The sequence below is a fragment of the Cyprinus carpio genome, chromosome A4 (assembly GCF_018340385.1).
Source record: "Cyprinus carpio isolate SPL01 chromosome A4, ASM1834038v1, whole genome shotgun sequence".
Lineage (NCBI taxonomy): Eukaryota > Metazoa > Chordata > Actinopteri > Cypriniformes > Cyprinidae > Cyprinus > Cyprinus carpio.
Window position 1 is genome coordinate 14,322,770 of NC_056575.1, and position 23,854 is coordinate 14,346,623.

The window sequence follows — 23,854 nt, forward strand, 5'->3', positions numbered from 1 at the left end:
AATATTTTCTGGTGGACTGAAGATGAAAGGTCTTTTCCTGAGAAGCTGTTATGTATCTTCTGAAGAAGATTGTGGACTTTGTCTGTACCATAGCATTAATAGAGATAAGATCAGATGATAAAACTGTGATACTCTGAATGATTATCATATTTATATCTCATGATATTTACATGGTTTTCTATGCTACGTTGTTTTATCATGGTGCATGTCCAAAATAAGCATTGTATTAACGTAATACTGTGTCCATGTCATCGTTTGTTAGGACTGAACTGACCCATTTTCATCTTTTTGTTGACTTAGGCCTATGTTTGTTTTGCTTCACAATGTAAATGTTTTCTAAATGTGTTCTTTTCACTATTAAATCCATTGTTTTTCATTTGTATGAACAATTTGTTGAGATGACAAATGCAGTTATCTAAATGCCATATCATTGCACCATGAAGTATTCAACTTCATAATTTGATATATTTTTTTGTTAAAAAAAAGAAAAAAAAAATTGAACTGGACGTTATTCTGGAAAAACGATGTTATCCTACCCAGTATTTTAAAGGAAATTGAATAAAATCTCTACCTATTTTCACCTGCAAACAAATAACCTCCCTGAAATGAAATTGTAATGGCTATGATTACTTTTGGTGAGTAGGCTTTTGGTGAGAGTGTCTTCTGTAGTACTTTCACCTTCAGATGTTGACTCTGCATGGAGTGTGTTGGGACAGATAAATGTAGATGTTCGTCTTGTCCTTTTGTGGGCTCTTGTTTGACTGATGTGTTCCTGTACTTGACCTCATTTTTCATCTTCTGTTTTGTATGATCGAACACTCTATCACCAAAAATGGTTTGTCCTTCAAACTACTTCATTGTCAGCAGAGGTGTTGTTGTACTTGTACCACTAATGGCTGTAATACAGAATGTCATTATTATGCAGTACATAACAGTTTAATGGTTTAGTTAAAACTGACTTTTTAGAGACGTTAATATTGTATTAGACATGACTCATTCTTTATTTTACATCATTGTTTTGTAATAATGGAGCTAATGATGTACTTTTTGCTGCCAAATCTTAGGCTACTACTTCCGCATGAACACTTGAGATATGCACAAATAATTAAATAAAACATGGAAGAAATTCCAAATTTTAAATTAGAACCTCTTTATATAAATACAGGTAATGTCATACATTTTCTGTTAAATTTACAGACATTTCCTTTAACCCTAAAATACTACACAATGCAATGCATATTCAAAATACAGGTAAAACACCTGTAAAAAAAATATGGAAAACTCCTTCATATTAATGTGGTACACTGGGCCACATTTTTACAGACTTTCTTAGAGTGCTGTACAGAACAGATTTTGCTGAACAAATGACCTAGCAAAAAATAACACAGTCTAAAGTTTGGACACTATTGAATTTGTTTCTCATTATCTTAAATCTCAAGATAAGAGGTCTTATAATGAAATGCTTCATAATAAAACAAATACAATAAACAAAATAAACTTTTAATTTTATAGGGTTTTATATTTGTCTGCAAAATAAATGGGAAGTATTTTTTTTTTATAAGCATGCCAATCAAAATCTAGTCTAGATTGTGAAGATGAAGGAAAAGCAGCCAACATACATGCAAACTCCTTTTATACTGTTTAAAAAGCATCCCAGTATGCACTTCAGGATATCGAGAGAGTGTGCAGAGTGTCTTGCCTTGAAAAAAGACTGAATATAAGAAGTTTTGATTTGTTTAACATTTTTGATCACTCTTTAATTAACCATTTATACCATTTCATAGTTTTGATAGACAATAAAGAAGTAAGCAATGAATAAGGAAGTCCAGATGGAAAAAGATCACTGATAAACACATCTCCACCCAGTCCCTCCTGGTGCCTGCTGGCTCTGATTTAATTCCCAGGACCTCTGCAGTCCTGAGTCTAGCCAGACCACTGTCACCCAAACCAGATTAACGGCTCTAATCTACAAGGCTTTCAGATGCTGCTGTCGCCATGCTCCTCACTAAACCCACGTACGCATTAAACATCCAGCTAATCATTCAGCCCAGGCCAAAGATAGACTTATAAATTAATGCGATTGAGTGCCTAATCCAGTGATGGATGTTTAGATCTGGCTGGTGTAAATCAAATCCCATTTGATGGGAAGTCTTGAGTAAGTGCGTGGAGCAGGAAAGTATTTTGGATTCTGGAGCTAGTTGGTGGCTTACTTCTTATGACTCAACATGTACAGTAATTCTTGAAATGATTGTGGCTGATTAATTGTACATGATATTAAAATCCTCTAACTTGCTGTGAAACAACTTTTATATCAACTGGAAACAGTGTGCAAAAAACAGTAATCTATATAATTATGAAATCAAAAAGCCCTCTGAAATCCCATCCAAACTTGTCCAAATCCAATCAGTTCCAATCAAAATCAGGTCCCACGCTTTATTTTTTAGTTGTTGAATATCTTGTTTTGGAAATATGTGAAATTGTGGACATAAAATGGACAGTTTCGTGTCGTTTGTTTTAGTGTTACCCACTGAGTGACAATCAGAGAGCTTTCTTTTGGCATATTGTTGGACTCATATTGCAAAGAGACGTGGTGTGTGTGACTGGGTTTAAGTCAGCAGGAGACAAATACACACAAAACGAGTCAGTGAAACAGATGGACAAACATATTGAAGAGCACAAATAAAGAATTCGACAAGTTATCTCAAATGGTGCAAGAGTGAATTTTCAGGGGATTCCATTAAAGGGATAGTTCACCCAGAAGTAAGTAAGTTTTTAATAAATTAAATCTTATACATTCTCAAGTCAGATCAGGTCACAGTTCAAAAGGAATCCACACGATCAGAACATAATCAAACAGCAACATAAAGCTGCTTGTTTTGGAAGATGCATTGCTTCACTATTGGACCTTTTTCGCCTGGGAAGTTGCAGCAGAGTTTTGCTAATCTGACATCTATATGGGTTTTAAACAACAGAGCGAGTAAATAATGGTAGCAATTTAATTTTTGAGCAAACTATTCTCTAAACCTACAAGCCTCTTGCGTGTTTCAGACTGGTTTTCTGCACATCCAAACACCACCAGCAGACAATTTCACACCTATGTTGAAATCAGGTCTGTTCTGAATCCTTTATGCTTATTCACAACATTCTCAAGGTCTAATTTTGGTAAAGTAGGACTACAAAGCTTATTTCATTCCTCTAGATTACTTGTTCTGCACCTCTCCTCTGATATCTCTCTGTATTCATGAGCACATACAGGATAAACCACATGCTAAATAGCAGGGTTGGCTGCGTATTAGAGAAATTTCATGCGCTTCAGCGGGGGGCAGCCTTCGCATTGAAAGCAACTGCTTCTCTATTTCAAACGCATTGTAGTTATTTCACAATGGCTGCTGCTAAACTCTCATCCCCTTTACGTCTGTCGGGTCATCTCTAATATGTCTCATCCTCTTGCTTTAGAGAGAGGCAGTCTGGGTTCGATCAACTGTAAAAATGCATTTCTTTCCATGCTGAAATGGCAGGAACTATGCAGACTAACAAACAGTAGCAGATCAAATCAATGCAGAAGTGTTTCTTTTATTGCAATGGAAAATCTAGCAATCACTCCTAGTTGATTTTTGGTGTCATTTTTTTTTCTTTTTTTGTTTATCATGAGGTTCCTTGTGCTGTTCAGCTGGGCACTTGAACCAACACAGCCACCCGTCTCATGAGATGAGAGTATGAATATGCTTATCCTCTCTTATCCATTTCAATTTCTGTTGAGGAGTTGTAGACAATAACAATGTAGATAATATATAACAACAACGGATGAGACAAAAAGTATGATAAAACCTACAAAAGCCTAATTAAATTCCGTGTAGATATCGCATTAGATGCATTTAGGAAGATATATTTGGATAAATTGCTTGTGGAATAGCTCAGATATGTTCAGTTGAAATGATGATGCTAAAAATTGAAGCTGCATCCTATTCCGCACATACCACACCGAATTAGACACTGGCTTTAATGAGGGTTGCCTAGCAACCGCTGAAGCATCTCTTACACAAAGTTAGCTTCTCAAGGCTTTTTACAAAATGAGTTATGCCCAGTATATTTTCTCCCTTCTCTCTTACCTTTTCATGTGCCATCTGTCACCATTCAGAAATAATCATCTCTTGTCATCCAAATGGCAGCTATCACAGCTAAGCACTGTGCATTTTTAATCATCATTTGCATGTTAACTGTAATCATACATCGCACTCATTTCTAGGAATCTATCCAGTTTGCTTCTCATTCATTTGACATATCAGGTTAAATGTGTAACTTTGACAGTGTTTCTAAATTTGCATAATTTTTGTAAAACTTTTTTAAATTAATACGTTTAAATAAAATATATTTATTTATTTTGTAATGCTGTATACATAAATTAATGGTAATTTAGAAATTAACCTATTAAATTTTAATTAAAATTTAACTACATGGACAGACGTAGACAATTAAGCCCTATTTTGTATCACAAAGTAGACTTGCTTTTTCAGAAAAGTGATTGCTATCCATTATAGAAATGACATTTCTGTTTATGGTCCATGAAAACTTACAATTTGTGCACTAATTAGAAAATAATTTAAAAACTCATTGCAGTTTTTTTCTTAGTATCATTGAGATAATATTATTAAATCTTTTTTTATGGTTTTAATTTTATTTTTAGTTAACTGTCATAACCCTGCTGAGACCCCAAACCTACCACGTGACATTTTTAATGAAGAACATTTGAAAAATTTAAAATTTAGTTCATAATCAGCCCTCACGACTTTAGGAAACATCATAAAACGACTTGATACTTCAATAGAACTCGTGTTCAGCTATTAAAAGGTCATTGGGATCACTCAAATTCAGAACAGAACAGAACAAAAACATATTCAGTTTTAACCTATTTATCACAGTTACACTCAGAATAAGTGAATTATACAAGTTAGAATGAGCAACCAAACATTTAGTACGTGAGCTTAGTGGTTTTTCATGGCTGCAATTTTACACATTCCTGCTTTATCCCTTCATTCCGCTTCCCTTATGATAATGTCCATCTAAATGATGATTTCCACAGAGACACACAAGGACAGAATGAGCTCAATTGGTCTCAATTGAGTACAGTGCAAGAGGGGACATACTCATTGCCGTGCATGTGAAGAAGCCAAATAATGCATTTTGATTGCGTGATTATAGCTCCGACTGATTCTGAGTGCTGTCATTCTGTCTAAATGGGCTTGCAGAGAGGACTACGCTCAAATTCATATCTATAAAGGGCATAGAGCTCATCAGGGGGACAGCAGCTGTAGTTTTAATGGTACTCCAGGAGAAAGAGAGGCTGTGATGTAGATATCTGGGACCCACTGACGAACAGCAGAAGAACTGGCAACCACTTTGTTGATGTGGCTCAAGCAAAGATCTTACAAGAGCTTGAAAGCAGATTACGCAACAGAGTTATACTAGAGCCGATGTGGTGCATTTCAGAAAGCAGGTGAAAGTAGGTTATGAGGTAATAAATAATGTGCAAATGCAAATTAGTTTGCTTGGTAAACCGGGGCACCAGAAGGAAAAGCTATATTACGCACTGCACATTTAATCAAAGGATCTGCGGTGTGTGGGCTTCTCCAGTCACTCTAAAACAGTTTTAGTGAGTTTCTCCCCAAGGCTCTTACAATACGATCTACCCTAGCCAGGTAGCTAACATATTTCCACACAGATGTTTTCCCTCCTTAATTATAATGATCTATATTTATTTTCAGCCATTGGATGACAGCAGTCTGGGCTATAAAGTAATGCATGGTTTGTATTTGCAGGTGGGCACAGTAATTTTTCTGTGCTATGGACTGTGCGCTATCTTCTATGATTGTTACCTGCAGGAAGAACAGCTGTGCTTCTGCTGCTTCACTGTTAGTTTGTCACCCAGGCTTAGGATGAGCTGATCAATCAGACCAAACCCCACACGCCCTATTCCTCAGGTCTTACAGTCTAAAAAGCAGTGAGATCCATTGAGGTGCTTAAGATGAAGGTGCAATTTAGTAGACAGATTATAGTTGATAGTTTTTAGGTCGCTATGATTTTGCCAAGTAAGGCATGTTCCTGGATCAACATTACTGTCCAAAAATATAAACCTAACCCTACCCATAATTTATTCCTAAAATCAGTTGGAAATGGTGAATAACAAGGGTGTAGAAGCATCTAACCCTGATTGTAAGCTTAAAACTGACGTTTCTTGAAAACTTATCCCACAATTCTGATTGGCTGATTGGTATGTTGTTCCAGGATCAACAAGGATGATGATCTAGGACATGTTGTACTTGGTGAAATCACGTTCACCTAGTTTTTATTAGGACTGGGGGCCGAATGTTATTCTTGCCTTGATCTATTTCTTCTTGGTCATGGGACATAGACCTAATGTTTTTTTTGTTTGTTTATTTGTTTGTTTGTTTTTATTAAGTGTATAATTTCTGTCATTATTGTCGTGATTCTGTGTGGTGCAGAAATCACACCTTCACCTTTAATTAATGTTGGTAGTCTTTCTCATGACAGTTCACCAGCATTCACTCATTATTCTAAAGAAAATAAAGATTTTATTATCTTTAGTATTTTTATAGCTTTGTCCACCTCTGAAAAATGCTTCTCTTTTTTTCTGCTGACAAAAACAACACTGCTTTGGTTGTAAAAATTATAACCAATTTTTCATGGCCTAACATGTTCACCACCTTCTGATCAAGTCAAATCAAATCCCCATGGATAAAAGTATCCTGCATTATTTCCATCTGAATATTTTTCTTCATTTGGAGCTTTCACATTACAACATTAGAGAAGTTAAATGTGTGGTCAATGCCCTTTTGTATTTTTTTTGTAATGTTCCCCCAAAAATGAAAATGCCATCATCATTTACTCAACTTCATGTTGTTCCAAACCTGTATGGCTTACTTTCTTCTGCCGATAATATTTTGTAGAATGTTGGTGACCAAACAGTTTCAGTGACCGTTGACTTCCATTATATGGACCAAAAAAAACAGACATTTCTCTAAATATCTTCTTTTGTGTTCCGCAGAAGAAAGTAAACCATACAAGTTTGGAATGGCATGAGGGTGAGTGATAGATGGTGGCAGAAATATAATTTCTGGGTGAACAATCCCTAGCTAGTCTAGTTTAAAAACAAGATAGAGATTTTAGATCAGAAACACGGTAGGGTGTTGATCTACCAAAATTGCTTTAAAGTTGCTTTAAAACTGCCTAGAACGTTCGTGCTGTTAAATGACAGACACTTTTTAAGTGTTATTTAAATGTATTCACTGATGCTGGAATCTGCAGGTAGGCATCTGAGCCAGGCGGTTTTTGCTGTGAAATGTCACGCAATTGATATGTATGACAAAGCGAGTGTTCCAGACGGCATGCCTTGCCATCCGAGCAGACCGCTGGCTTGTTTTTTCTCCTTCATCTGTAGCTGCATGATTATCACTGCATTTTGATAACGTGCGAGTGTGATACTGAGTGACAGCTCTGGCTCTTCATCCACAACCAGATCAAAACTGACAGCTAGCTTCTGTGGGACGGTCCCTTCCTCCTTTATGTATATGAGGACACACAGCCAGGGAAAAATGAAGGAAGGGCGACGCTGCATTTAATTACGCTACCGGCTTCAATAGACTGTAAACTTGAATTGATGTGTTGGATTTAATCTTAGCATTCACTGTGGTGTTTAATAAACGTGACTTTTCATGTTAGTGCATTTCAGATTTTTTCCCACCTGGCAAACAAAACAGATTTCATTTAAAAATGCTATATTAACTATGGTGTTTATGATCAACACAAAATTTTCATCTGCAGAGAATTTAAGTTCTTGGCAATGGTTTTATTTGCAATTGTACCATATAAATGTTTTATTTGTTGTAAGATGTTTTAATCTAATCAAACTTGGCTTCATCAGATACACCAGTATCCGTTCCTGCCTATAAACTCAGTTTGAATAGTCCCAAACTCAGGTCATCATAATTGGATGTTAACTTCCAGGCTGGCGCTGTGAACAAACTGCATTCGTGAGATGAAATTCAAAAGATGAGATTTTCATATTAAAAGTCACACAGGCTGTTTTCTAGGTTGTGATATGAACGCTGGATATTATGCCAGTGTTCCTGGTTCCAACCGCTCCAGCAATCCATTGTCCAGCCCATTACTCCTATTTACCACTTTTATTGAAAAGATTGTGATCACATCTTATTTAGAAATGCGTTTACGGTTTGCTCATTTACCTTCTGTTTGTGTTGCATAACATGCACAGCAAAGTAGCTTTTAATGGAAATGAGGCTGGCCATCTCCACAAAATGGGTTGCTTGAGAGATGGAAGATTATGTTGGCCTTCATTTTGTTTTAAGGTAGACCTTCCTGAGCAATATAATATTCATGATGTGGGCAATAAGTACCTGCATAATTAACTCATTCAGTTAATATATTTCAATGGATGATTCATCTGGCATCATCTGTTCCACAGACTAGAGCTCTCTTTGTAAGATTCATGTTAATATAGGTAATTTTATCCAAGAAGTTGAAAGCTTTGAGCATCTCAATGCCCTCTCAACTGCATGGCCCCTTGTTGTGATTTCTTTAACCAAATGAATTCAGACCAGTCAGGTCTCCTACTGTGGCTCCGTCTCCTCCCAGCCTGTGCCACTTTGAAGTGTGGAGTAATTAGCCTCTGCCAGTGAAGTAGCATCGCTAACCGTGATGTGCAGACTCCATTTTCACCGATAATGATCTAGGAAATGTTCCAGCACATTTGTTATCAAATGCATTGAAACTCATGACCTGAGTCTTTGCAAAAAAGCATCCAAGTGACACCAGAAAGTCACAGTAATGGTTTCCACTTTAACAACATTTATATACATTACCATTCAAAAGTTTAGGGTCATTTAGATTTTTTTTATATATACTTAATTATTCATACTCATTAAATGAATTAATATTGACGGTAAAGACATTTAAAATGTTGCAAAAGATTTCTATTTCAGGAAAATGCTGTTCTTTGGTACCTTCAAGAATCCTGAAAAAATGTATCATGGTTTTCACAAAAATATTAGGCAGCTCAACCGTTTCCAACATTGATCGAATTAATAAAGGTTCCTTGAGCACCAAATCATCATATATGGATGATATCTGAAGGATCATGTGACACTGACAACTGGAGTAATGATGCTGAAAATTCAGCTTTGACGTCACATGAATAGGAAATGTGGTTGAAGTCTAGCAGAAATCACTTACAATTCCTTGACATCTAAATTGCTTGGCATTAAACACTCACCTCTATATTTCTTCTTTGCTCACTGCCAGTGAGTCATTCATGAAGGTCATAGTCCAATTGATTTCTGAAAGGTGGGTTGCAACATGCTAGAAAAACAGTACATTTCCATTCCCACTCTTTTTTGGCCATGTTATATATTCTATTGGAACTCTGGACATTTCTGCAGGTCTAAATTACGTCATTTTGAAGGGTCAATTGATGATCGTCCTTTAAATCTGTAATTGTCCATTCTTACAGCAGTCTTTTTAAGAGGATTCAAGACAGTCACAATCTTTCAACAGACTTCAGCACTGTTGAAACAATGAACTTGAAATCCACTGATCATTTGGTTAAATATGGCTTTTGAAGTCTAATAAAGAAAGGCCATGTTTACTCTCTCATGAAACCCTGGATCATTAATCAGGGTCCTTAATTAAGCTTTTTTCATCCATCTTGAAAAGAGGCCTTGATTGTTAGAGCACACAAGGCAGGACATCTCAGTTGAACAATCCTTGGCTTTCTGGCTCATCTCAATGCTTAACCCTCTGGGGATTGAGCCATGAATAGACATAGACCACTGTATTCTACTGATTGTCCGAATTATACACTCTCAGAAATAAAGGTACAAAAGCTGTCACTGGGGTTGTACCTTTTCAAAAGGTACACTTTCGTTCCTATTTGGTTCTAATATGTACACTTTTAAGTACTAATATGTACCTTTAAGGTACCGAAATGGACCCTTTAGGTACAAACAAGTAATCTTTTGAAAAGGTTCCGCCCCAGTGACAGCTTTTTTACCTTTATTTCTGAGAGTGTATAATCTCCTTCAGTGATACACCAGTCTAATGAAACATAGAGGTTAAAAAAAAAACTGCCTCATGGGTAGATTGTGGATTACCTTCCCTATTTTACAGAAACTCAAAAGTGCTTGTCAAAAAAGTAGTCATAGGTATGGTCATTTATAAAGAGCTTCAGAAAAGCCAAGGATCCTTCAGTGACATTTCATTAGGATCATGAAAGGTTGCACTCCATTTTGAGCTTTGTGTACTTTAGATAGCTCAAATGAATCTAACTGCAAGAGACTGCAATAACCCACAGCACTGACAGTACTAGATCATTTGTAGTATGATTTATGAAGTGTAAACAGCTCCATCTTTATAAGGTATGTGTTGTTGACTCAAATGAGCCTGAAACCTGTGAATCCACCACTCTTACAGACAGCACCTGATTGTGTTGGCCCATCTAACCGTCCGACCAGCTCCCCTGATACTTATTTCAAAATCATGTTGAAGCCAGACTCATTTTAGCCATTTTCCAGAGAGGCTCGAGCATGTGAGCTGAAATTGCAGCTTGTTACATTTAGGCAATGTTGACTCTTCTAATTGCCGTCTGTCTGGCTCTCCTCTCTCTGTTGGACTGAACCAGAAAGTTCTCTCCAGCCGATGCTGCCCCTCTGAGTCATGTGCATTATCCGGGATGCAATTGCACCCGTGTTTAACATTAACTCGCTTTGGAGGCCATCGCAATCAGTGGTTCTGCTGCATTGCTACAATGATGTACATCACACCTGCCCAGATTATGTTGTAGTTTTTGGCCTCGGCAGTCAGCTGGGAGGTACCAGCCAGTGGAAGCACAATTATATTGCTATATCTGGTGTTCACTCTCTCTCTGTCTCTCTCCACAGCTCTTTGCGTGACAACCAAGTGCTTTGGGGAATTTAATTAGGCTTTGTGCAAAAGCTGTGCAGTTGCTCGGTGTGCCCTGAAGAGTTGTTTCTTAATGAACAGTTTGCTTTGAATGTTCAAAACTACATTATTTGCATCGCATCAGGAGTAATATTTGATTTTGGAGAAGTGCATGTTGCTTTTCTAGTCTTTTTGCTCCTTCGGGATTATGTTACTGAACCGCAGTAGATTTTTATAGAATCAGTGACAGAGCATGTTTTTGCTGGTTTGTGTTTTTGTATCTTATTTGTTTTTTGTTTTTTTAGTGAAAGATTTGTTATGATTTATTATTATTTTATTGTTATTAGTTATTATTATTATTTATTAGTTATTATTAACTTTGACTCACCATGAATGTTGAATAGGCAAGAAGCTTTCTTGCTTTTAGAAAGAATAGTTATTATTAACTTTGACTCACCATGAATGTTGAATATGCAAGAAGCTTTCTTGCTTTTAGAAAGAAATAATAATTTATATATATATATATATATATATATATATATATATATATATATATATGAAAGAGTTTGGCTCCAAAACGCGATGCATTTAAAAAAAAATGAGTTTCGCTAAAATAGTATTGTTTCTGGTCGGGTATTGAAAAGTCAATTTTAAATTTTACGCAAAATGCGATATTTGCAGAGTTATTAGGTCATGTTTTGTCCCTTTTTTTACAAACCGCGACAAGCGCCAGTCTCCCTTTTTTGCAGAATGCGATATATCCGCTCAACCAATCACAGCGCACCATTCCACGCACTGTAAACATTAACAACCAATCACAGCACACCATTCCACGCGCTCTGGACAGTAATGGCGGTGCTTTGAATACACTGCGCATCTTAGTTTTACCTCTCTACTTTGTACATTGTGATCAACAAACAAGGGCTGCATGATAAATCGCATATAATTGTCATCTGCATCTCGTCAGTAAAGCTGGTTCTGTGATTTAATAGTACCGGTAAATCTCCATCACGTGCTTTTAGATGGAGTGACATTTAATACACAGAGCCGTAGATCACTGACAAGCTGCGCTATATCGCGTTCATTAGATGTATCACATTCGATTATGAACGCGATATTGCGTACCTTGTCAGTGTTAGTGTTTTTATTAATGCCATTTATGTTTTTGTTAATACAGCATATAGCACTAGTCAACTAAATGAATGTAACATGGCAAAGATGACATCTAATGTGATGTTTATGTTCATGTTCTTGTTCTTGTTCATGATGAAATTTTCTTTTATTGCTGTAATTAATTTATAGCAAACAAGATGACCCGTTGAATTCATTTTGGAAGTGATGACTGATGGATGTTTTTTTTTAGTCCAGTGCCTGTGTATAAGTATTGATTATGATATAATATAATTAGCGTTGACCAAGTTCAGAGGCTGTCATATGTGGGTCAAATTACTATGTTGTGTATTTTCATCAAATGATAAACAACTTTCATATTGATTCAGTGGATTTATTGCATTTTGAGAAAAAATAAATATCATGGATTTATTGCATTTTGGGGAAAAAATGTAAAAATTTAATAATAAATCTTTGAACAAAACCTGGATTTTAATTTTAAATGTTATTATAATCTAAAGATACTATGAAAGTTTTGAAAACAGATAGAAGTGTATGTGAAAGTTTGAAACAGAAGATTGTAGAAAACACATTTTTATTCAAATTAATCAAAATGGATTTATTGCGTTTTGGAACCAAACTCTACATATATACATACATACATGTTATTTGAATATATTTTTAAATGTAATGTATTCCTGTGACAGCAAAGCTGTATTTTCAGCAGTCATTACTCCAGTCATCATTTAAATGTGCTGATTTGTTCAAGAATTTTCATTATTTTCAATGTTGAAAACAGTGGTGCCACTTAATATTTTGTGGAGATTGTGATACATTTTTATAGGACTTTTGGTATTTGTCACTTTGTCCTTGCAGGTTCAAACTTTGCGTGTGGCAACTCATAAACCATCGCTGTTTTGCATTGTACGTAATATCCCTTCTTTGCTTTTTTGGTTTTTTTCCATTTTTACTTGTAGATTCTGACACAATTAAAACCAAAATTGGTAAAGTTTTCTACATGTGGATGATTTTTTGTCTTATAATATCTTCTGTTCTGCCTTTCATGTTAGACTATTTCTTCCATTTTTTTTTTTTTTTTTTTTTTTTTTTTTTTACATTGGGCCAATTACACAGCCTCAGTAGCTGCCCTGTGCTGTCAGTGCTGCAGGAAGCAGAGGTATATGGCCTATCAAAACCTGCAATTAGCTCTGTGGCCTTTTACTGAAGACCAAGTAAAAGACATGATAGGAAAAATAAATCCCAAAGCCAATAACTGCATTAACCTTCATCTTCAACCTTTGTACCAGTCAAAATGACGCCCTTTTAAGTTCGCTTATGTCATTTTATATCATGTAACCTTACTGAAGTTTCTAGTTCTTTTTATGACAGTTAAAGGAAACTTTTAGTGACTTTTTCGTTCTTAAATCTTTTGGGTGTATATATATCGGGTCGCCCTGTGTCCACACAGAGAGCTTTCAGGGAGTGTGGTGTACTTTTCTTCCAGCCTTTGAGAAATGACATCAAAGACGATAGTTTTAGTGTCTGTGTAGAAAGAAAGCAATTTAAAATACACAACCCTTCTAATTATTCATGTGTCTCGTTATTCTCTCATAAATTTCCAACAGCCACCCAGTCCCAAACCAGCTTGTCTGCATAGCTATGAACAGACATGGCTGCTGGGTTATTATGTGGCTTTAAGGCAAAGATGAGTGTTTATGGATTATGCATGGAGCACAGTCTGTGTTTAGGCAAAAGCAATCAGTAGCAACAATCATGCAGAGCTTTGATCAGTTATTAGAACCATTTCAATTGCACCAGTGTCTTTTTTTTTCTTGTCTGTTCAATTTTATTTATTTATTTATTTATTTATTTATTTATTTATTTATTTATTTATTTTTAATTTTGACCTGTCTATACTATAAAAAATGCAAGTAACATACATCATTTCTAAATAAATTCATTTTATTATTATTATTTTTGTTTTGGGAGTAAAAAATGTCAGGGTGATACAATTGTCCTAATAAATATTAAAAGAGAGAAAGAAAAAACTAATATTTTTCCAACCAACATGCAGAATAGAAACAAAAAAAAATAAAAAATATTGATTTCTTGATTTTAATCTCTTCCAACTTTATTTGACACTCTAACTCTAGCATTCTCTATTCTAATTATATTCTTTAAAAAAATAAAAAACTTCCCCCTTTTAGACTTGCGCTCTATTAATTTCCTAACTGCTTATTTTCTTAAAACAAACAAACAAATTAACATTTGCTTCTCTAATCTTTTTGTATTCTATCTTTGTTTTCTATTACACAAATAACAAAAGCAAAAAAGGCCTCTGACACTAGCTTGCTCTATTCTTTTTCTGTTCTATCTGTTTTCTTTTTAATTTATTATATGATTTAAAAAAAAATCTTGCTACGTGTACTGCATTTAAGCTAAGTGAGACTTATTATAGCACTTGTATATCATTGCTTTTTTGTTGATTTTGATTGCTTCCATTGTTCTCATTTGTAAGTTGCTTTGGATAAAAAAGTCTGCTAAATGTATGTCTAAATGTAACCGATTCTCATTTTTTCAAAGCAATATTAATTCTTAAATCCCAAGAATCGATTAGTCTAGCCTGTTTTCGGTTAATGAATGGAACATTGTAGCACGCCTCCCATTCAATAAATCACAATAAGCTTTGTTACTTTTGATATGAAACTAAGTCTCAGATTTCAAAGTCTGTCCATTTAATTACAATATTCAAACAAGAAATACTGTTTTGGTGTTGTTTATTGTGGAGTATCAGATTCCTGTAAAGCCTCAGTTCAAGAGAAGCGGCAGCTCAATCAGTGTTTCAATCGCGGAAAGACGTCAAAATAACAGCTTGTAAACAATATGTCATGTAACGTTACAGTTACTTAAGAAAAAAATATAATGAATGTGTGTCATTTTGATAAATCATATGACGCATTGCTGCCACACACATATATTTTTTTCCACTCAATTATGTCATAATAACAAGATGTTTTGTCATTTTAACAACATATTTTCTCATAATAACGAGATATTATGTTGTTAAAATGTCATTAAAACATGTCATTAAAACAACATCTTCTCGTTAAAACAACATGTTCTCGTAATAACGAGATGTTATGTTGGTGTCTAATAAAAATATATAATTATTTTTGTTAAAACGACATTTCTTGTAATAACATATTATGTCATAAAATAATATTTTTTTCCCGTTATAGAAGATATTATATATCGTTACATAATGTGAGCGAGGCGATTGTCCACACTGCTGTCTCCACAGTCCTGAGATAAACGATCTGCACGCAGCTGAAGTTACTGTAGAAGGCATAGTAGAAATACACTGTTTTAATGTATTTTGATGGTATTGATTTTAGTGGCATGTTTATTAGGAATCTGTCCACAATATAGAAGGCATAGTAGAAATACACTGTTTTAATGTATTTTGATGGTATTGATTTTAGTGGCATGTATATGTATATGTATTATATTATATATATATTTAACTTTTGTTAAATAATTATTTATATAATAATTTTCCCCAAAAATTTAATGAAACCAACATGGATACAAACAAATACATTCATAAGAGTTTTAAACTAGATTTTTCTTTATATGATCTTTAAAGGCCGTGTCTAAGGCCTTCTGCCTTTAAATGAAACCACAGTGTCAATTCATGTAACTTTTTGTTGCTTCCAAAAATATGCCATATATCTGCCATGATAAAAGAGGCTTCATTGTGTAATGGTCATTAGATTGGAAAGTGGGCCTCTTATGCAGAAGCACTGTTTTGAAAAGCCTGAACTTTTAGAGAGTGATCTTGTATCATGCATTTAAATGATGTGGTGGGCTGACAGTAATGCTGAATAAAATTGTGGTCATTTTAAACTGCTTTTTAACAGGTGGCCTCCCATCTGTCCAATGTGCTTTTAACCACTCTCTCTAATGAGCACGAGGTCACCTTGGCGCTCTGATCCACCATAAATGAGAAACTTTCTCTCCAACAAAAAGTGGAATATGTGGCTTCAGTCTGAGCCTCCACAATATGGCCTTCATTTGGTTTTCTTGTACTTCAATTTATGCACCAATGGAAAAACCATTGGGCTATAATGCTAAATGGCATGGTGTAGTCATTAGCCTTTACTTACTGTAGCTGCCTTCAGCATGCAGGATGCGCTTTAAAAGCGTTGGCTTTTTGCCTTTGTGAGGCAAATTTGATGTTGAGTCTTGAGAGCGGATCATGCAGTGTATCAGTGAGGGGTGCTGAATACGAAATGTCAAAGAAAGAATGGTTCCCAGAAAGTCCTTGACACAAAAAGTGTGGTATTGTCACCATTCTCTGTAGCAAATTAGACACTTCATCACAATGAGGTTGTTTCTTTCAGGAGAAAATCTAAAGTAATAACTCAATATCCACAGAAGTTAGATAAAGGTGCTATTAAAACTCAGCGCAAATGCTTTATGCAGACAACACTTCTGTGATCATTCTTGCACATCTGAGTCACACGTTTTAGACTTTTTTGCTGAAAAGTGGCATTCTCCTTTTTTTCCTCTCCTGGAAGACCTATTTCTAGGTGTAGATAAGTTTTTTTTTCTTTGATTAAGTTCAGTATGAGCCTCTGGTAATGTATTTAATTTGTACTTCAGAGACATTCAGAGACATTAGAGACGTTGTTTAAAAGCTATTAAATGGTCTTAAATAACAGTTTTTAGAAGTGAAATACATACTTAAACTTCCTTATATAGGGGATATATCATAAACTGTTAGACACAAAAGTGAGAGTATTCAGAGTGATTTAATTAGTTTTTTGTTATGTGATTGCCCATTTATCTTTTATAAATGAAAAATTATGTGTTTTCTCCAATATCCTGGCAGCTGAATTGTACACTCTTATGATTAACTGTTTGGCATTAACCATCAAATAGAAAGTATTTTATCACAATTTGTGCAAGAGCTGTTGAGGTTAAAGTTGTCTGTTTGAGACGGCATTGATAGACTTGGCAAGAATGCAGCTCTGCTTTATTAATTGAATACTCCAGTAGGTGGCCATTGGTGTATAATAAATCATACTAAACAGGGGTAAATTGTCTAGAATTAGTGTCTGTGTGTTTATCACTTGAGTCTCAAAATGCTTCCTGGAGGTTAAATAATGAAGAGTGGCATCCACTGCAACTGGGGACAAATAAAATGTAATCATATTAGAGAAAGAGGGAGAAGGGAAATGATAGAGAGAATGAATATTGAGTGTGTGTGTGTGGGTGTGGGTGTGTGTGAGAGAGAGGATTTATTTAATGCAGTGCAAGCACTGCAGTCATGTCAATTATGCAATTATTGTAAAATATTATGTGATAAATGTCCCATTCTTGCACACTTATATCAAGCAATTTTGTGCATATCCGTGCTTTATAAAAACTGTACAAACAAGAAGAATATTTTCTACATGCAGATTATAGAAATTATATAAATACAGAAATGCTTGTATTATTCTTATTTGTTAATAGCTTTGGATAAAAGTGCTTTCTAAATAAATAAAAATACTTATTTAATAATAAATATATGTTTTTTATATTATATAATAAATATATATTTATAAACGTATACGTTTGTAAATATAAATATTATATAATGCATATTATAAAATGAATAATGATATCTGTGTATGTGACCTGTGTTGGTCGGTTTCAACAAAGCTTTTCTTTTTTACTTTTCCTTGAATAATTTCAATTTTGGAACACCGTGCACTTTATAATTAACAGAATATTAAATTGCCATTAATTCTCCAGAGCTCAAACCTACTTCTCCTTCATGTTTAATTTAAGGTGACTTCCTCAGCACAGGTCTTTATGTGGACATTCAGACATTGTAATTCAATTGTACTATGAAAAGTCTGTTTTATTTAGAGCTGTGCTAATTAACGAACATCAGCTCTGCCTTCAGGCTACTTTAAAGTTGTTATTCAAAACACATTTAATTGAATATTTAGAGTAAAGTATGTGAACCTCAGTTCTATTGGGAATTATATTCTGCCTTATGTCACTAAATAGGGAACATCTTATAAACTAATACTGATTCATGTAACACGACTGTCAACAACTAGCCCAGTTTAACTGAATTCCCTTTATATAGTTTGATAAGTTCATAGCTGTGCCTTGGCCTGCATTGCAGCCTGGTAATTTTCTGTTTTTATATACATTTTAAAGCATAAGGCATTATTCTTTGGGCCCATAGGACACCTTCAAGACTTTATGCTCTGCCCTGAGGCTGAGATGATAATGTGCGGTGGAGATGGCCATCTCTGAGCTAGTGTTGTGCTAATGTGATCTTTTCTCCTCTCCTTCCAGTTAGCACAAAAGAAGAATCGCAGAAGAAAAGGAAGAGACGGCTGCGGTTTCTGTAGGTACTGTGCTTTCTGTTCTTTATCAGCATTAGTAGTGTTGTTCATGTCGCACTACAACCCTGAAGATACACAGTGCAATTGTATTGTAGATCTTTTAAGAAACTGCAAAGAGAAACCGCTTTCCTAAGAATTTAAGATAAAGCTATACCTTGAACTCACTCTATAATATTTCAGCTGATATCATCAATCCATCAATCACAGAGCTTTCTCATTTCTCTACAATTTTGTGTGAATTTAAGGCATATTACTAGCTATGAGTCACCATACTAAGCAGCTTTTTCGTTTTTTAATAGTAGTAGCTGTACTTCTTTTCTTTAAATGATTAGCAATATAGATTGACTTCACAGAGAACAGGATCATGTAAAATCATAATGTTTGTTTGTGTGTGCATTACAGTAATCTCTTTACATTTGAAAGCAGTAAAATGATGTTTCGGAGTAATGTGCTGGCACTACGGTTTCCTACATGTACCGCAACTTGATTGATTGAATTATTGAACGATTGACTGTTTGTTTATTATGTGGTTACTGTTGTTGCTTTTGTTTTACATACTTGTTTCATACAGAAACAAGTACGAAGAAGAATAATGCTTTAATATAATGAAATTTAAGTTTTTTTTTAATAGGGCTGGGCGATATATATCTTAATGATGGTTAAAAAATATTACAACAATAAAAATAATAATAAACAAAAAAAAAGCACAGCACATTTCATTTCAAAAATTGGTTTCAAACAATTTACAGAAAATATTTCATTAACTGAAGTAATATTAATATACTTAATTACCAAAATCTGTTTAAAAACCTTCATAATATAGAATTTTTACAACCACTTTGCAGTTTTTCATGGTAAATTGCATTTGTTCAAAATCATGAAAAAAAAAAAACCTTTGCCACTGTTTGAGTGTTGTACGGAGAGACCGTGTGTATGTGTGTGTGAGAGTGTGCGCTCTCTTTCCTTGTGTGTGTATGTGCACACATCCTCAAACCTCCAAACCAAACTTTATCCAGGAAAGTCATCATTCCTGCATCATAACTTGGACTGAAAGATGAATGTGTGGAAAGCGAGCATGTCTCCAAAAACCTTGTTGAGCTGCAGGTTTAATGACTGAATTTTTTTCTTTTTTAAGAAATTGTTTTGATTATATTTTTGATTATTGAGCTGCAGGTTTAGGCTCACTTAAGTGACTGCATTTTTTCATTTATAGGGATACATTTATTTATTTATTTTATACAGAAAATAATTAATTTATGTTCTGATTATTGTTGAGCTGCAGATTTAGGCTCACTTAAGTGACTGCACTTAATTAAGAATAATTTTATTATTTATTTAAATTATTTAGCCTGACGTGTTTACTGTTCCATAATGTTCTATAGGTTTCTTAAAAATAAAATATATAGTGTTCAGTAAAAAAAAAAAAAAAAAAAAAAATATATATAATATATATTATATATATATATTGTGTGTGTGTGTGTGTGTGTGTGTGTGTGTGTGTGTGTGTGTGTGTGTGTGGTGTGTGTGTGTGTATATATATATATATATATATATATAGCTCAGTAGTGAGACGTCCCATTCACTTCTGTAAACATGTGTATCCACTCAAGAGGTTACTGCTGTTCAAAGATGGCTATAAAAGACTGGCTAAATATATATAATTATATTTATAATTATTCTTATATATATATATTAATTATATTTATAATTATTCTTATATATATATATAATAATTATATTTATAATTATTCTTATATATATATATATATATTCAGACATTTAACAATTACATGTTTTAGAGCTGTAATCGCAATACCGTGACATTGTGAAACCATGATATTTTTATCTAAGGTTATCATACCGTCAGAATCTCATACTGGCCCATGCCTACTGTGGTATTAAAATTGGTATTGAGAATTCTGAAATGTAAGCTAAATTTCTTGTATTCTAACTACATATTTTTTTTTAATTAATAAATTCAAATCATTTCAAAAAGAATACGCCACATACAGATTGATTTAACAATTTTATTTTCATATGAGTTGTTCCAGCTTAATGACAGACAGTTATGACAGAAATTTACCTAAAATGCATTGATGTACTGTAAAAGTCTGACTACAGCATTTTATTATGAGAGGTTTATGTTAAATCCTTGCAATCTCTCTAATGCCATCATCGTGACTCCTGGCTGATTCATCCAAGAACCCAACTCCAGTTTAAAATTTGAGGTGTCAGGGATGTCTGAAGCAACTAGTAATTAATGCTTCCACTGCTACTTTGCTGAGCTGTGTGTGTTCCTCTGTCTCTCGTGATGAATGGAGCTCCTGGACCCTGTCCCAGCTGTCATCTGTGATTGATGCACTGTGCTTGTCTTTGTACGGGTTTCTTGCGCTCGGTACCTCCCTTCCCCCATCCGATTTTCAGCCTCATCCTATTAGCCACAGTATTAATCACCGCCAGTGCTGCTAATTGCTGTATAATCCCACCCCTGAGCCGTACAATGTGTTGAGAGAAGTCACCTCTGAATCCCATCACTTTCCCTGCCCTCTCCGTATCTCTGGCTCCACCATGCTCGGTTTTGATAGTAGTGTATTACCCACAATTCCCTTCCTCCCTTAATCCTCTCCTGATTTCCTCAACGGATAATCTAACCAAGTCACTCACCGTAAAAACTGCAATGCCATACCCATGCTGATGTAAGAGACAAAGGGCCTGGTCGGATTTGTCAGGATGGCCAATTCAGAGGATAGGAGGCAAGCGGAGGTCGACCTCAAGCACTAAGCCTAAGCCCTTTTGCTCATTCCTGAGAGTGATATATCAATCGGATTTCAGTTTACTGCATATCACTGATTAGTCTAGGTCAGAATTTCTCAATACATTCCTATAGGCCCACCCACAACACAGGTTCTAGGGGTCTGACTAATCAAAAACACCCTATTTAGTTCATAGACTCAAGGGGATCTCTGTAGAGTGACTAATGAACTGAATCAGGTGTGCTAAAATTTGGGAGATATCCGAAATGCATCCGTTGGGGCTTGAGAAGCCCTGGTCTAGGTCATTCAAGCATTTTCACAGAACCTAAGGGGGTATTTGACGTTCACGCTTCATTCCAGATGTGGCTTTGGGTAACTATACCTTCATGAGAGAAGACACAGTGCATTGAGCATGGAAATGGAGGATTATGGGGAATAAACTCAAGCTTGAGCAATTGGCTCCACCAGGCATCCCTGCGGTCACGCTTTGATATTTTTATTTATTGCCTCCCTCAGTGATAGATGACATATTTTCTCTTTCTGAGAGTCAGTGAGCATTAATTCTCCAGAAAGCAAAGGCACCTTGTTGGGCGCTCCTTGTTGACAGGATAGATTGACAAGCCACTCAAGCGGCCCTCGCTAATCAGAACTCCCATGTGGAGAGCAAAGCCCTGGGAAACTCATTTAAAGTTGTCGGACATATTTTTATGCAAAGCACATCAACGTCAATAGAGAACAATCAGGAGAAATATGAGAAAAATCAATCCATCTGTGAAAATATCAACATGCTGGCCTTCTCAACTTGTCTTTCATCTGTCTATATACAAGCATCTGATTATGGATCGAAATAATTTAGAGATGTGAGCTCTGGTAATGGAGGTGAAGACCATTCTAGAGATATTTGGATATTTGGAGCTTTTACAGTGCTGTTAGCACGCTATGTCTCACCATCGGTGCTATAACAAGGCGTACATCATCCCTCTCTAGAGTGCATTAGGGGCACTTTGTGCAGGCTTTTAGTACCCCCATTCTGCAAGCAACTCTCTTCCCTCTCTACTTGCTCTCCCTCTCTTTTGCCACACTTTAAACAGCATATTACCATCGCTAGCCCGTCTCCCTCATTTTCTCGACAGATAAGGATGCTTTTTTCAGGCCTGTTCCTAACAGCACAGGCTATGCCCAATGTTCCTCTTTTAATCCATCACATTATACTATTTCATTTCTTCTCTAATTCGTTAATCAGCGAGGCGCCCAAGCTGATATGACCATAGTCATACCAGAAGCAATTTCACATCTCCGGTTCGTCTCTCGATTTCTGCCCAGCGAATTCTCAGATTGTTACTTTAATAACCTTGTCATGGATGTATCACAACTTTTGGCACATGATTCACATAATGCGTCGACCCATTAAGAGGAAATTAAGGGACAGACTTCTGCATAGGACTGTCTTATCAACAGCTGACAGATGGACATGTCAGAGAGACATGCTGTGAGGGGGTATTTGGATGCAGCAGCGCATGCTGGAGAGTTAATCCTGTTGTCTGACCTCTAATAAAAAATTAGACATTAAATGCTTAACAGTAAGTGGGATTATTAACAAGAAAAAGTGGTACGATTCCCATTTCAAAGAGAACGCATGCAGACGAGGAGTTAATGCACCTGCTTAAAGCAGAATTTATACTTTCGCCTGACTCCGCTTCGCGAGCCTCCGTTGACTGCGTGCGCACCTTCCCAAACAGACAAGGCTTTTTTTAGTGAACCGTGTCTACACTGGACGGGACACCGCATTGCAACAGGATTGTCTAGTGTCGCATTTGAACTCTGTGTCAGTACTCCATAAATAGGACGAGGCAGTTTACTGTCGGGGATTTGTCATGTCGTGTCGTGCCGTGCCGCGCCGCATCCAGTGTAGCATCACTGATTGATTATAATGAGTTCTATTTTGTCGTGTCGCGCGTCCTGTAGACAGGGTGTATTTAACTTTATTTAACTGTATTATTTCTTTGATATTTATTTCAGTGATTTGCAGGCTGCATTCACTGATGGAAGTGCTAAAATAAACACACACTTTTGTTAATAGATGATTGAGCCTAAATTATTATTTGTTTCATATATATATATATATATATATATATATATATATATATATATATATATATATATATATATATATATATATATATATATATATATACTGTATTATATATATACTGTATATATATATATTATATATATATATAATATTAATTATATATGTATCAACACCGCGCCACCGCGCTGGTAAAAATCTGCCACCATCACAGCCCTACCTACTGTACAATATGAATTAAATTGGACGAATAACCTATGTTAGCAAATAATTGTGTGGGAGGAATTTGCAAGGCAGAATCAATCAATTACAGAGAGCGTTTTCACTTCGAACAGTCCATTTAAATAGAGCTGCATTTCTCAAAAGTAACCTATATAAGAAAGCATTGATGCACCAGCCCAGAACAATGCAGGAAAAACATAAATATGAATTTGATATTGAAAATTGTAACCTACTTACAGTACAGTACAGTGCAGTACATTTATTTTATATTTCAATGTTAAAACTTCATATTGCTCATG

The 23,854-nt window shown here is 35.3% G+C and overlaps 1 protein-coding gene across 4 annotated transcripts in view; it reads left to right on the forward strand.

Annotated features, from left to right (window-relative positions):
- Positions 1–23,854, forward strand: part of LOC109051469 (synaptotagmin-1-like) — a 172,428-nt gene that overhangs the window by 35,753 nt on the left and 112,821 nt on the right. For 2 of the 4 annotated variants that reach the window (XM_042742328.1, XM_042742290.1), the window contains exon 2: positions 18,442–18,497. The gene's annotated coding sequence lies outside the window, so the exon portion shown is untranslated. Of the gene's footprint in view, positions 1–18,429; positions 18,498–23,854 lie in introns of those variants that run through there. The other 2 variants (XM_042742309.1, XM_042742295.1) reach the window with 2 other exon arrangements.